This window comes from Juglans microcarpa x Juglans regia, chromosome 1S (assembly GCF_004785595.1).
Source record: "Juglans microcarpa x Juglans regia isolate MS1-56 chromosome 1S, Jm3101_v1.0, whole genome shotgun sequence".
In the NCBI taxonomy this organism is placed as follows: domain Eukaryota; kingdom Viridiplantae; phylum Streptophyta; class Magnoliopsida; order Fagales; family Juglandaceae; genus Juglans; species Juglans microcarpa x Juglans regia.
In genome coordinates, this window is record NC_054595.1 from 22,099,013 (window position 1) to 22,109,643 (window position 10,631).

General features: G+C 37.7%; 2 pseudogenes; one reads left to right on the plus strand and one right to left on the minus strand.

Annotated features, from left to right (window-relative positions):
- Positions 1-462: 462 nt before the first annotated feature.
- On the minus strand, positions 463-4,534 carry LOC121247015 (annotated as a pseudogene).
- A 2,193-nt stretch (positions 4,535-6,727) lies between these two features.
- Positions 6,728-10,337, plus strand: LOC121247170 (annotated as a pseudogene).
- Positions 10,338-10,631: the final 294 nt, after the last annotated feature.

Below are 10,631 nucleotides of genomic sequence, written 5' to 3' on the forward strand. Positions count from 1 at the left end.
ACGTTCGAATTGAAAACATATGTTTGAACAGGTGGTTCAATGTTCGTGTTCAAACAGTGTGTGGTACATTCGAATAATGACAAATGTGTTCAAAAAAAGCATTATTTGTTCAAACATGCAGTCTGTTCGAATGAAAAATTTATATATTCGATCAGAATTGATTGTTCTCAAGTCATTTGAATGGTTTTGGTTGCTAGTTCAAACGGAAGCTAAAATGCGTTCGAAGGTTAATAAATTTCAATTTACCATTCGATTTGGTTAATAAATCTATAACAAGGCGTACTCATGAGCCAAGATCCATGAAAATTTGACAATTGTCCTCAACCATGCCAACTCATTAATTTTCATCTAAACCATCATGCACGTAAGAAAATAAAATGCACCTAATTAGCATACATTATAACTGAGCACATCAATTCATCTCAGGAGTTATAATTGCCCAAATTAACAAGATATTCACGATTATCTAAATTTGACTTTATTAATAAAGTGAAAATTCAATCTAATGTTTTAAGACATAAATCTTAACAGCTAATTTATTAAACTATATCCCTCTTCTTGCCAAAACAATATGGCCTACTTCAATCATCGTCACAGTTTATTTTATAAGCAACAAATGCTTTATTCTATAATAATCTACTCCCATTAAATTCTTAGTGTAACGCCCCAAACCCAGTTGGCCTGGAGAATTACTACCTGTCACTTAAGAACATGTTTTCCAACACAACTAAAATAAAACTCCAAAACTTTATTAGCAAAACTCAATCTCAAGTACTCTAAATAACCACATTGAAACTCTACAAAATTATTACTGCAACAAAATAAGCTAAGGAGTCGAAAATCTCCCAGTAGTCATAACAAACCAAACTAATAACTTCAAAATTCTTACTAAACACAAGCCCAAGATATAATTAAATCTAAAAGACATAAGACATCAGAATTCCTTTTTCTAACATCCTCTCTCAGCTTAATCATGCTCACTAATCTAATCCAGGTCCTCAGTTGGACTCTCCACATCATCTGAAAAAAATTATGAAGATAGGGGGTGAGTTATCAACAACTCAGTAAGCAGAAATCATATGCTAGCGTGTAAACATGAGCATTTACAAAGTAGAGCATGCAGAACAAAATATTTTCCAGAGTTATCATGCAGAACAGAACATATTTTCAAAAGTAACAGAGCGATAGTTTTAAGACAAGTAAAACTCATAGTACTTTGGCATAACATAAACTAAGTATCATCATCAGATCAAAACAGAGCATCAAACAGAGCAAAGACCATGTTTCACCCCCGTGGTAGGGTTGTGCTAACCCCGGTGGCCAAACCAGGCAGAGACAGAGGTGAAATCTTTCCTTTATTCTTCTCGGAGCCCCGAGTGTGCACACAGGAAAGACCACAATAAAACCACTTTGTTTCCAAAGTGAGTGCACTCAGAGACAGAGAAGTTGGTACCAACCCAAACAGAGCAGAGCAGAGCAAAGCAGAGACAGAGTCAGATACGAAAACCAGTTCACCATGCCAAAGGTTTTCAGATGTTATATCAAAATAATACAAAGTATCAAAACAGAATCAGATAGTTTACACACACTGAACACAAAAGCCAGCACATCTTTTCAAATAAATGCACAACTTTTCATATACTCAATATCGCTCATTTTTTAGATTTCAAAAATCACATGACAGAATTTAGCTCATTTCTACACAATGCATGTCAGAACATATTTTTCTCTTGTTCGTACAAATTTCACGAGTATGCAAATAAACGACCGAGGTTGGTTTTGTTTTTCCAAAGTTCTCATTTCACCACAAAAATATGCAAAGTTTTCAGAAAATCAACCTCAGTCTCAAATAATTCGTGTAAGGCCTAGCATAGGAACCCCGCTTACCTGACTCTTGCAGTGCATTATCTATGACTTGAATACGGTCTCTATCCGTCTCGTCACCTATTCATAAAAATTATATAAACTAAATATTAAAGTCCAACAACACAAAATTGGTCTTAGACAACTTAATACCCAATTTCTAGACCATAATTCAGTAAGTTTAATCAAACTCAATCAGCCAAATAATAATCCGGACAGCCCACACTTCGACCCAAAATATTCTATACCAATCTCAATATTGTCCAATGCAAGCATCAAAACCAATGTCAACTCAAATTCCAAAAACTCACACTTATTCCTACAGTTCGCAGTCCCAAACAATTACTAACAATTTAATCAGGACGACACTACACACTACTCTCTCTCTGTTCACCACTCCACAACAGGAAAAAATATCTCAACACTTCTAGATGTTAAAAGGCCCCAACAAACCCTTCTAAACATTTCCAATACATCAAACCAATAATCCAAAAATATATCATCACTTCCTAAAATTCATCAATATTCACCATGACCAAAGTCAAACTCTAAACACCAATATTTAAACCCGAAACAGCTAACAAATTTCATAGCATAAACCAATCTCACACAAACAACTCCATCATCCAATCTAACCGATCCCCTTACTCCTCGGACTCAGTCCGGCACCACCAATAAATTAACAGTAAATATGAATTAGAGTATAAATACATTTAAATCTCAAAAGTTCTTTGGAAAAAATACTTACAATGCTATAATATAATTTTTAAGAGATCACGGAGGTGCTAGAAGCGGCAACGCAGCAACAAAACAGTGCCAAAAGCACTGTGGCCGTGGGTCTCAAAAATCTACTTTTGAACGGGTGTAAACGAAGACCCAAGATTGATAGGGTAGGGCTTAGGGATGTCGGTGAAACTAGTGGTAGTGGTGGTTGGCCGTGGGTGGCGGCGCAATAGGCGGTTGAAGTGCAAAAATACCCAAAACGGAAATGTTGATGGTGGGGCTTCACCGGTGACAGATCGGAGGTGGGGTTGGGTCCATTGGGTTGCTAGAAGGTCGAGGATGATGTGGTGAGAAGATGGTGGCGCGACGGCGGCGCAAGGAGTGCCGCGGCTTGGTGATGCGCGTGGGAGCTAACGGCGGCGCGGTTGGGGCTGAGATTACAGGGGGTGGTTGCTGGTGGCTGGGAAGGACAGTGGGCCGGGCGGTGTCGCACACTGCAGCGCGAGGCGGCGGGGCTGGGTGGAAGAAGAAACGGATGGAGAGAGAAAGGGGGAGAGTCGTGCGGCGCGCGTGAGAGGAGAGGAGAAAAAAAAAAGAAAAATGAGAAGAAAAAAAAAAGAAGAAAAAGAAAAGAGGAAAGAGAAAATGTATGGAAAGAAATGAGGTTCAATCCTCATATCTTGGGTCATAAAAATGATCCAACGGAAACGATTTTAACACAGCAAGTAAAATAAAATAATTCAAACGCAGTGATTAAAATGAAAATAAATAATTAAACCCCACAACAAGCTAATTTAATTTGAGAAGAAATTTAAACGCATAAAAATAATTAATTTAGAGAAAGCACTTCAAAAATAATTTTCGTAAACTAAAAGTCATAAAAATAACACAACTAAAAATCCAACAATTTTAAAACAAGAGAATAAATTTTAAATTAATAACAAATAATCTTTCAATTAAAAAATACACTAAAATACGGGGTGTTACACTTAGACATTTCTCAAACATTATATAAGGCTTTAATTCCTGCAATATCATCTGCATGCAAGCCTTTAGTCACTCTTTGAGAGATACTGGGTTCCATGATTGCTCCTTGAGCTGAGCTATGCCCGAGTCCAAGAAGGTGCCCAATTTCATGCAAAGCAACTGTCTCCAAATCATATGCACCCGGAGTAGCACCCACGCTCCAGGGCTCATCTGCATCATAATGGAATCTTCCATCTGTTGGTGCAAATGCATGAGCTAGGGTTCCACCAGTTCCATCAAAAGGAAACCTATCTCCATGATTCCTTCTTCCAAAACCAATAGTGATATCTGCGTTTGACAGGGCTTGAGCCTGTGAGAAGGTGAAGTGGGTGTTTCCTGCCCATGTTCGGAATGCTTGTGCTACAAGACTCGTGGCTTGAGTTGGGGTTCCTGGGAGAAACTCGTATGTGAGATTATACTTTGAGGTTGGCCACTTTGGAGCACTTGGGGACGTGAAACTATAATGAGAGACGGTATGAAATGAGCCATTGCGGTGGTGATGCTTCTTCTTGCCCAATTGCATCGAGTTTGTACCATTGATGATATCTGCTATGCCACAACGAGACATCATCATCTTTGATACCGTTTCAGCATCCAAAGTCCCAGTGGCCTTTAGATGATAATTTTGCTAGTATGTTTTGACAGTAGATTCTAAGAGTTCATCAAAATCATCATCATTGGCATGGGTGTTGTTTTTGGTTTTGTGATAATAACCAAAGTTTTCAAGATACATTTTGAGGTCATGGATACCTTTGAGCTTCTCACCCTTGTGGCATCCATGAAGATGCTTTTGAAATCCAAAGGGAGATGTTTTTTTATCAGAAGAGTGAGGTGGAGTTGTTGCATGAGAAAGGAGAGGAATGAGGGCAAGGAGGAGGCCAAGAGTGATCAAGGAGAAGACGGGAGATCTTTTAGCAGCCATGAGACTACTAAATGGTGAAAGCAAGCAATTAAGGTTTAGGGATGGATGTTGCAGAAGGCTCCTGGATTGGATGCTATTTATAGACTGTTAATAACCATGTCTAGTATGTTATATGTGGCGGGATCATGCATGTGATCTGAATTGTGAAAGCAGACCCATTTTTCTTAGGTGTATTAGTCAATTGAACATGAAGTATATGTTAATAATTTGGGAAAAATCTTTACATCAACCTATTGTTGGCTACAGCCACAACACACCTGACACGTGGACCGAATCACTAAACGCACTGGACTGGGTTCACTTACACGCACGCTCACAGGCTCTCAGCCCTCACATATAGATGAAATCGTCTCTCCTCTCAGCCCTAATTCTTGTTCGAGAGTCTTCTCATTTTGCACCTCCTCCGTCGTCTTCGATCTCAGCGGAATCGAGCCAAGCAACAAACCACGGATCAAAGCCCTCCCCACCACGACACAAGCCCTCACGAGCAGATCAGTCCGCAAGCAGCCTCGATCCCTAAGTCATTTGACGCGAAGCCCTCAGTCCACCAATGCGAAGCCCTCATATCTGCAGGAGGGTAAATAATCTGTGATTCTAGGGTTTGGGCATACATGAGATTTTTTTTATCTTTTTTTTTTTTTTCCTCTGGTTGGGCATATGTATTTAGTTGAAACTAATGGTGCGTGGCTGTAGATGTTTCCAATGTTGCCTCTGATGGAATACATTTCTCTTTTTTCATTCCTGAAATTCTATACTTAAGAGTATATATTTTGACAGAAGGAAAACCATTCTTTCAGCATTTAACTTGATTGAAGGATTTGATGTCCCTACTATTGAAGAAAAAATTGCAAGGTACCAGGAAGAAAATGCTGAACAAATAATGATAAATAGAGCTCGGAAGGTACACTTGTAAAAATATTTTGTTTCCTGCTCCTAACATCTGCCACTTTTGTCCCTCACAAGCGGATGATATTTCCATTCGTGTGTTTAATTAATGCCTTAGAGAAGAAAAATTTTATACCAAATGAGTTCCTCATGCTAGCATTGGTGAATTTTGAGATAATTTCCTTCATTTTTATATAAAGGTTACTAATTTTTTTATATCAATCAAATAGGCTGAAGAATTGGCTGCAGCATTGGCTGCAAGTAAGGCACATCCTGCTCAGAATGATGCCGATGGGGTGAGAATGAGATTATTTTGTAAATATCAAACTTGTCTTGAATAGATGATTATTGAGCATTTTTTTCATTAGTCTTAAAAAGACTCAAGGTAATTTTTCCTGCAAGAGCCCTTTTTTGTACTTCAATTCGTTTCGTTTTGGAAAATTTTGGAGTTTAGGTTGTTGTTAGTATATTAATTGATTTCTGTGATGCTATGCTCAAATGACTAATACATGACTGATATTTAATTTTTATGATTACACTTCCAATATTCCAGATATAAGAAATATATTAATGTAGCATTCACCACTCTATTTTATGGTCTTTATCACACTTTGAACCTGTGATCATGTGTTGTCCCTACAACCTGTGAAATCATGCTTAAGTATCATGTCTAGCTTAAGCAGTTAGACCTGTGATGATGTATTGTTTGGGGGAAAATCTTTACATCAACTTACTGTTGGCTGCAACCGCAACACACCTGATGTGTGGACCTGTTTATATATATATATATATATATATTCTCTTGAATAAGTCTCAGGTATACTTTCGTTATCAACTTTTTTATGGTACCAAAGAGAGCATTAGGGCTATTAGTTTATGCAACCATCATTTTCGAGGTATGAAACTTTGTTACTCAATCACAATGTGTTTTTAGGACTAACTTTTTTGAGCTACCTAATTGTTGACGTCATAGTTTTGCATTGGATGTGAATGTGAAGAGGGCAGAGGATGTGCTGGCTCATAAAACTCTACTGCAATTGGCATAAGATCCTGCTAATCGACCAGCATTTGACGTTCGGTTGGTGCAGGTATGTATTTTCATTTATCTCGACTTTTTTAACTATGTTGCTGTCTTTCTTTTAAGAAGTTGGTCTAGAAACGACCATAAATTGTGCATGTTACAATTTATTTTCTCGTACCTCAATTTTGGAATGAAGAGAAGGAAAATCTATTTCTACTTCCCCTGCAATCAATTAAATCTCATTTCCCGAGTCGAAAATGACTTTACATGTCTTGAAGATAAATCCTACTATGTTAGTTTTTATCTTGGAGCTTTTTTAAAAAAAAAATTGAAGTTCTGAGCATGCAAAAAATTATCTTAACTTGTCTGATTCTACATCTTTTTTTTTTTTCCTAGTAGAAATTATTTCCTTTAGGTATTTAACTTGAAGCTCATCCTATTACGAGCCTTGGTGTTGGCTGAAACTGGGCCCATAATCTTCTAAGATCCTTTATATATATATATATATATATATATATATATATATATATATATATATATATAAATATTAAAGAAGTAAGAAATGGTGATCGTGATGGGACTCAAACAATTAATCTTAAGAGATCTTTGAGGCGTTCTGAGAAAAATATAGAGAGAATAAAAATAGAAAATGAAACTTCTTGGTGGTCAACACTTCCTTTTAACCAGTCCAATTAATGGGACTCAAACAATTAATAGGATTGTTTCTGGATGATGATGTAAACCAGCACATTTGCACCCGTTTCTTCCTCATCTCATTGAAACTTAAATTTCCATTTTAGTTGATTTGATTTGTATGATTAGTCAAGGCCAAACTTCGTTGCTGCTCTTCTCCAACACTCAGTAGAATAGAATGCATGTTCTCTTCACTTACTTAGGTTGGATTTGATTACTTTGAAATAGACCATGCATGTGGTTGTACTTTATTCACACTAGTTAATAGAAAATTAGACTGTGTGGGTTTCTATTATCAGTTAAACCCCCTGGTTTGACAAGCAATGTCAAATTTTCTGCTATTGCAGTGAAAGCAGCCTGCTCGATGAGATATGAGTAAATCTCAAAAACATAAATGTTTTCTTCTTCTTAAATTTTGTCTCTTTAATCAAATTTATTAAGTGGCACATTTTAAATGTATGTCTATTTATGTGGTTGACATATGGAACATCTTAAAATGTAGACAGATATCAGTTGGTAACAATGATTGGAGTATGATTGTGTTATTTTTTTTTTTTTTTGGGTAAAACACTTGGTTTGTGTTAATTTTGAGTGATTCTAGTGATTTTTTTAATCTTGGTTTGTGTTAATCTTTGTTTGGGTACTTTAATTTAATCATCATTGAGTGAAGCATTCTCTCCCTCTCTCTCTCTCTCTCTCTCTTCCTTCAGCACAAACTGATTAAAAGTTTACAATAGAAGATTGTGATGCCTTATATTTTATTGCACCTTTAAAAATGTATGTTTTAAGTTACATGCGGCTGTCTAAATTATGGAACATTGTGATGCCTTATATTTTTTTTTTTACCCTGCGCTTGTGGCATGTAGACTATGCTTTAAAATAATAAAGATCGAACAATTTATGGGTTCAGCGATTAAATAGGGTATTATGATATTGAGAATGACACTAATTATAGTGGAGATTTTTTTAGGTGGTGTTTAAGAACTAGAAAAAGGATAAGGCTGGGTGGGGATTTTTTTGGGAGAAGTTTAACGTTGAGGTTTTAGGCTTTGATCATTCATGCATTGAATTCATCGACAATAAAGGGACCTGTGGTTGGACTTATTAGTATCGGTCAACTGAAATAATTATAAAATAGTTGTACATTCATCATTTCTCTTGTGTATATCAAAAGTCACGTTGAGATCAGTGGCAGAAGGGCATTTAAGTCAATAAGAGAGAAGGGTGTGTGTAGATGCCATATAAATGTACTGCTAGGGTTAGAGCTTCGCAGTCTTCTACTGCTCTTCGGCTCTTCCACTCCTAGAAGCATGGCTGCTCCCGCCGCCCCTCGCCAGCTCTCGCAGAAGGAAGCCGACATTCAAATGATGTTGGCCGCGAAGGTCCACCTTGGAACTAAAAATTTTGACTTCCAGATGGAGCGTTACATATTCAAGCGACGCAACGATGGTATTTCTCGCTTCACTTTCTCAGATCGTTCAGTCTTTTTCCTCCTTGTCTGTGTTTTATTCTGATTGGGGGTGATGAAAAGGAATGGGAAGTAAAGAGATAAATAAGGATTTTAAGTTCTGGGTATTTTTTTGGGGGGAAAAAAAAACTGAATTGATGGGTATCAGTGGTTTTTCGGAGTGAGCGAAACAAAGAATAATGTAAAGTGGTGTTAATCTTGTTGGCTTTATCGAAATATTCGAAATGCTGAATGGTTTAGTTGATTTTGAGTTCTATTCTTTTATACGTACATCAATTTTTTCTTATCCGTGTACAAAGAACACTGGACTCGGTCATCTTTCACTTTCCGTATTTGTGTAAAAGTCGTGTATTCGTGTTGGTTACCTGTGAAGATTTACTGATACTTGTAAGTGATGTTTTGATGGTTAGGCATATACATAATCAACCTGGGGTAGACATGGGAAAAGCTTCAGCTGGCAGCCCGGGTGATTGTTGCAATTGAGAATCCACAAGACATGATAGTACAATCTGCAAGGCCTTACGGCCTGAGAGCAGTCCTTAAGTTTGCTATGTACACCTGTGCCCACGCCATTGCTGGAAGGCACACTCCTGGTACCTTCACTAACCAGCTGCAGACATCTTTCAATGAACCCCGTCTCCTCATCCTAACTGATCCAAGGACAGATCACCAGGTGATTACTGCTTGCCCACTTAATGTGATGCCTGGTTTAAGTTCTGTTACTGGTTGGTTATTTGTTTCACATATTTTTATTGTGAAAGCTATTCGCATAAGAGTTTTGAAGAGTTTGAATGCTATCATATATTAGAAGATTATGTATATTGCCGTGATCTGTGTGCATCTGTGTTTGCTCGTCTTGTCTTTTGTTTGTCCTGATTTTTACTCACTACTAAAAGCTGCTTGCAGCCCATTAAGGAAGCTACTCTTGGAAATATCCCAACCATTGCCTTCTGTGACACTGATTCACCAATGCGGCATGTTGATATTAGTATCCCTGGCAACAACAAGGGGAAGCATAGCATAGGGTGTCTCTTTTGGCTCTTGGCAAGAATGGTTCTGCAGATGCGCGGTACTATTCGTCCTGGACATAAGTGGGATGTGATGGTGAGGAAGAAACTTGAGGGCTTTGTTTGGTGGAATCTTTTCAGAGCTCTAAACTCGCTGATTATTCTGCTCCTCCCCTTGCCTCTGACCGGTGGCCTGTTCAAGTTGCTGATACTCAGTGGAACCCTGATGTGCAGCATCCTATCTCAGCAGTTCCTACTACTTGGGCCACAGAACCAGGTAGAACCTTACTACCTTCTTTTGTTTTGTTTTTTGTTTCTTTTTGAATAATTTTGGTTTGTTGGAAAACCAGGTGGAACTACTTGTAGAATTAAAATCTTTATGCGGAAAAACTACTTATTTGGCTGGCATCTGTTATATTTGTTGGCCTGTTTTATTAATTAGTTTTAACCCTTTTTTGTTCAACTGCAATTGCTTTAGTAGCAGGGGATTGGGATGCTGCTCCCGCGCCACCAATGACCACCACTGTTATTGAAGGTGCTGCTGCTCCAGCTTCCGGATGGGGTGAATGAAGTTAGAAAGCTTTTTGCTGCCATAATTTTGAGTTAGCTTTCCAAGTTTGATCAATTTCTTTTGTGATATGAACTTTGTTTATGGGCACAGCTTAGTTTAATTTCAGGGATTTTTGACTTTGTAGTTGGTGCCTTTAAGAGAGTTGCTTTATTTTGATCTGTTCAAGAAGAAAAATTCTCGGGAGAAGCCACCTCCCAATATTTTTCATTAGCCGTTTTGATCATGGAAGTAATTGGCCTGCATTACTGGAATTTTCTGTATTCCATTATAGTGAAGCCTTGCACCTCTTTCCTTGGTCTCATCCAAAGGCATTCAGCTGATATGATCTTCGGATTCTTGTTTGAAATGATTTCCTGAGTAAAAATGAAAAAAAATACCACATTCTTATTTTTCTTATCCAACTGTGTGCCTGCCTTACATTCTTTCCCCAATTCATTGATGTGAATAGAGAA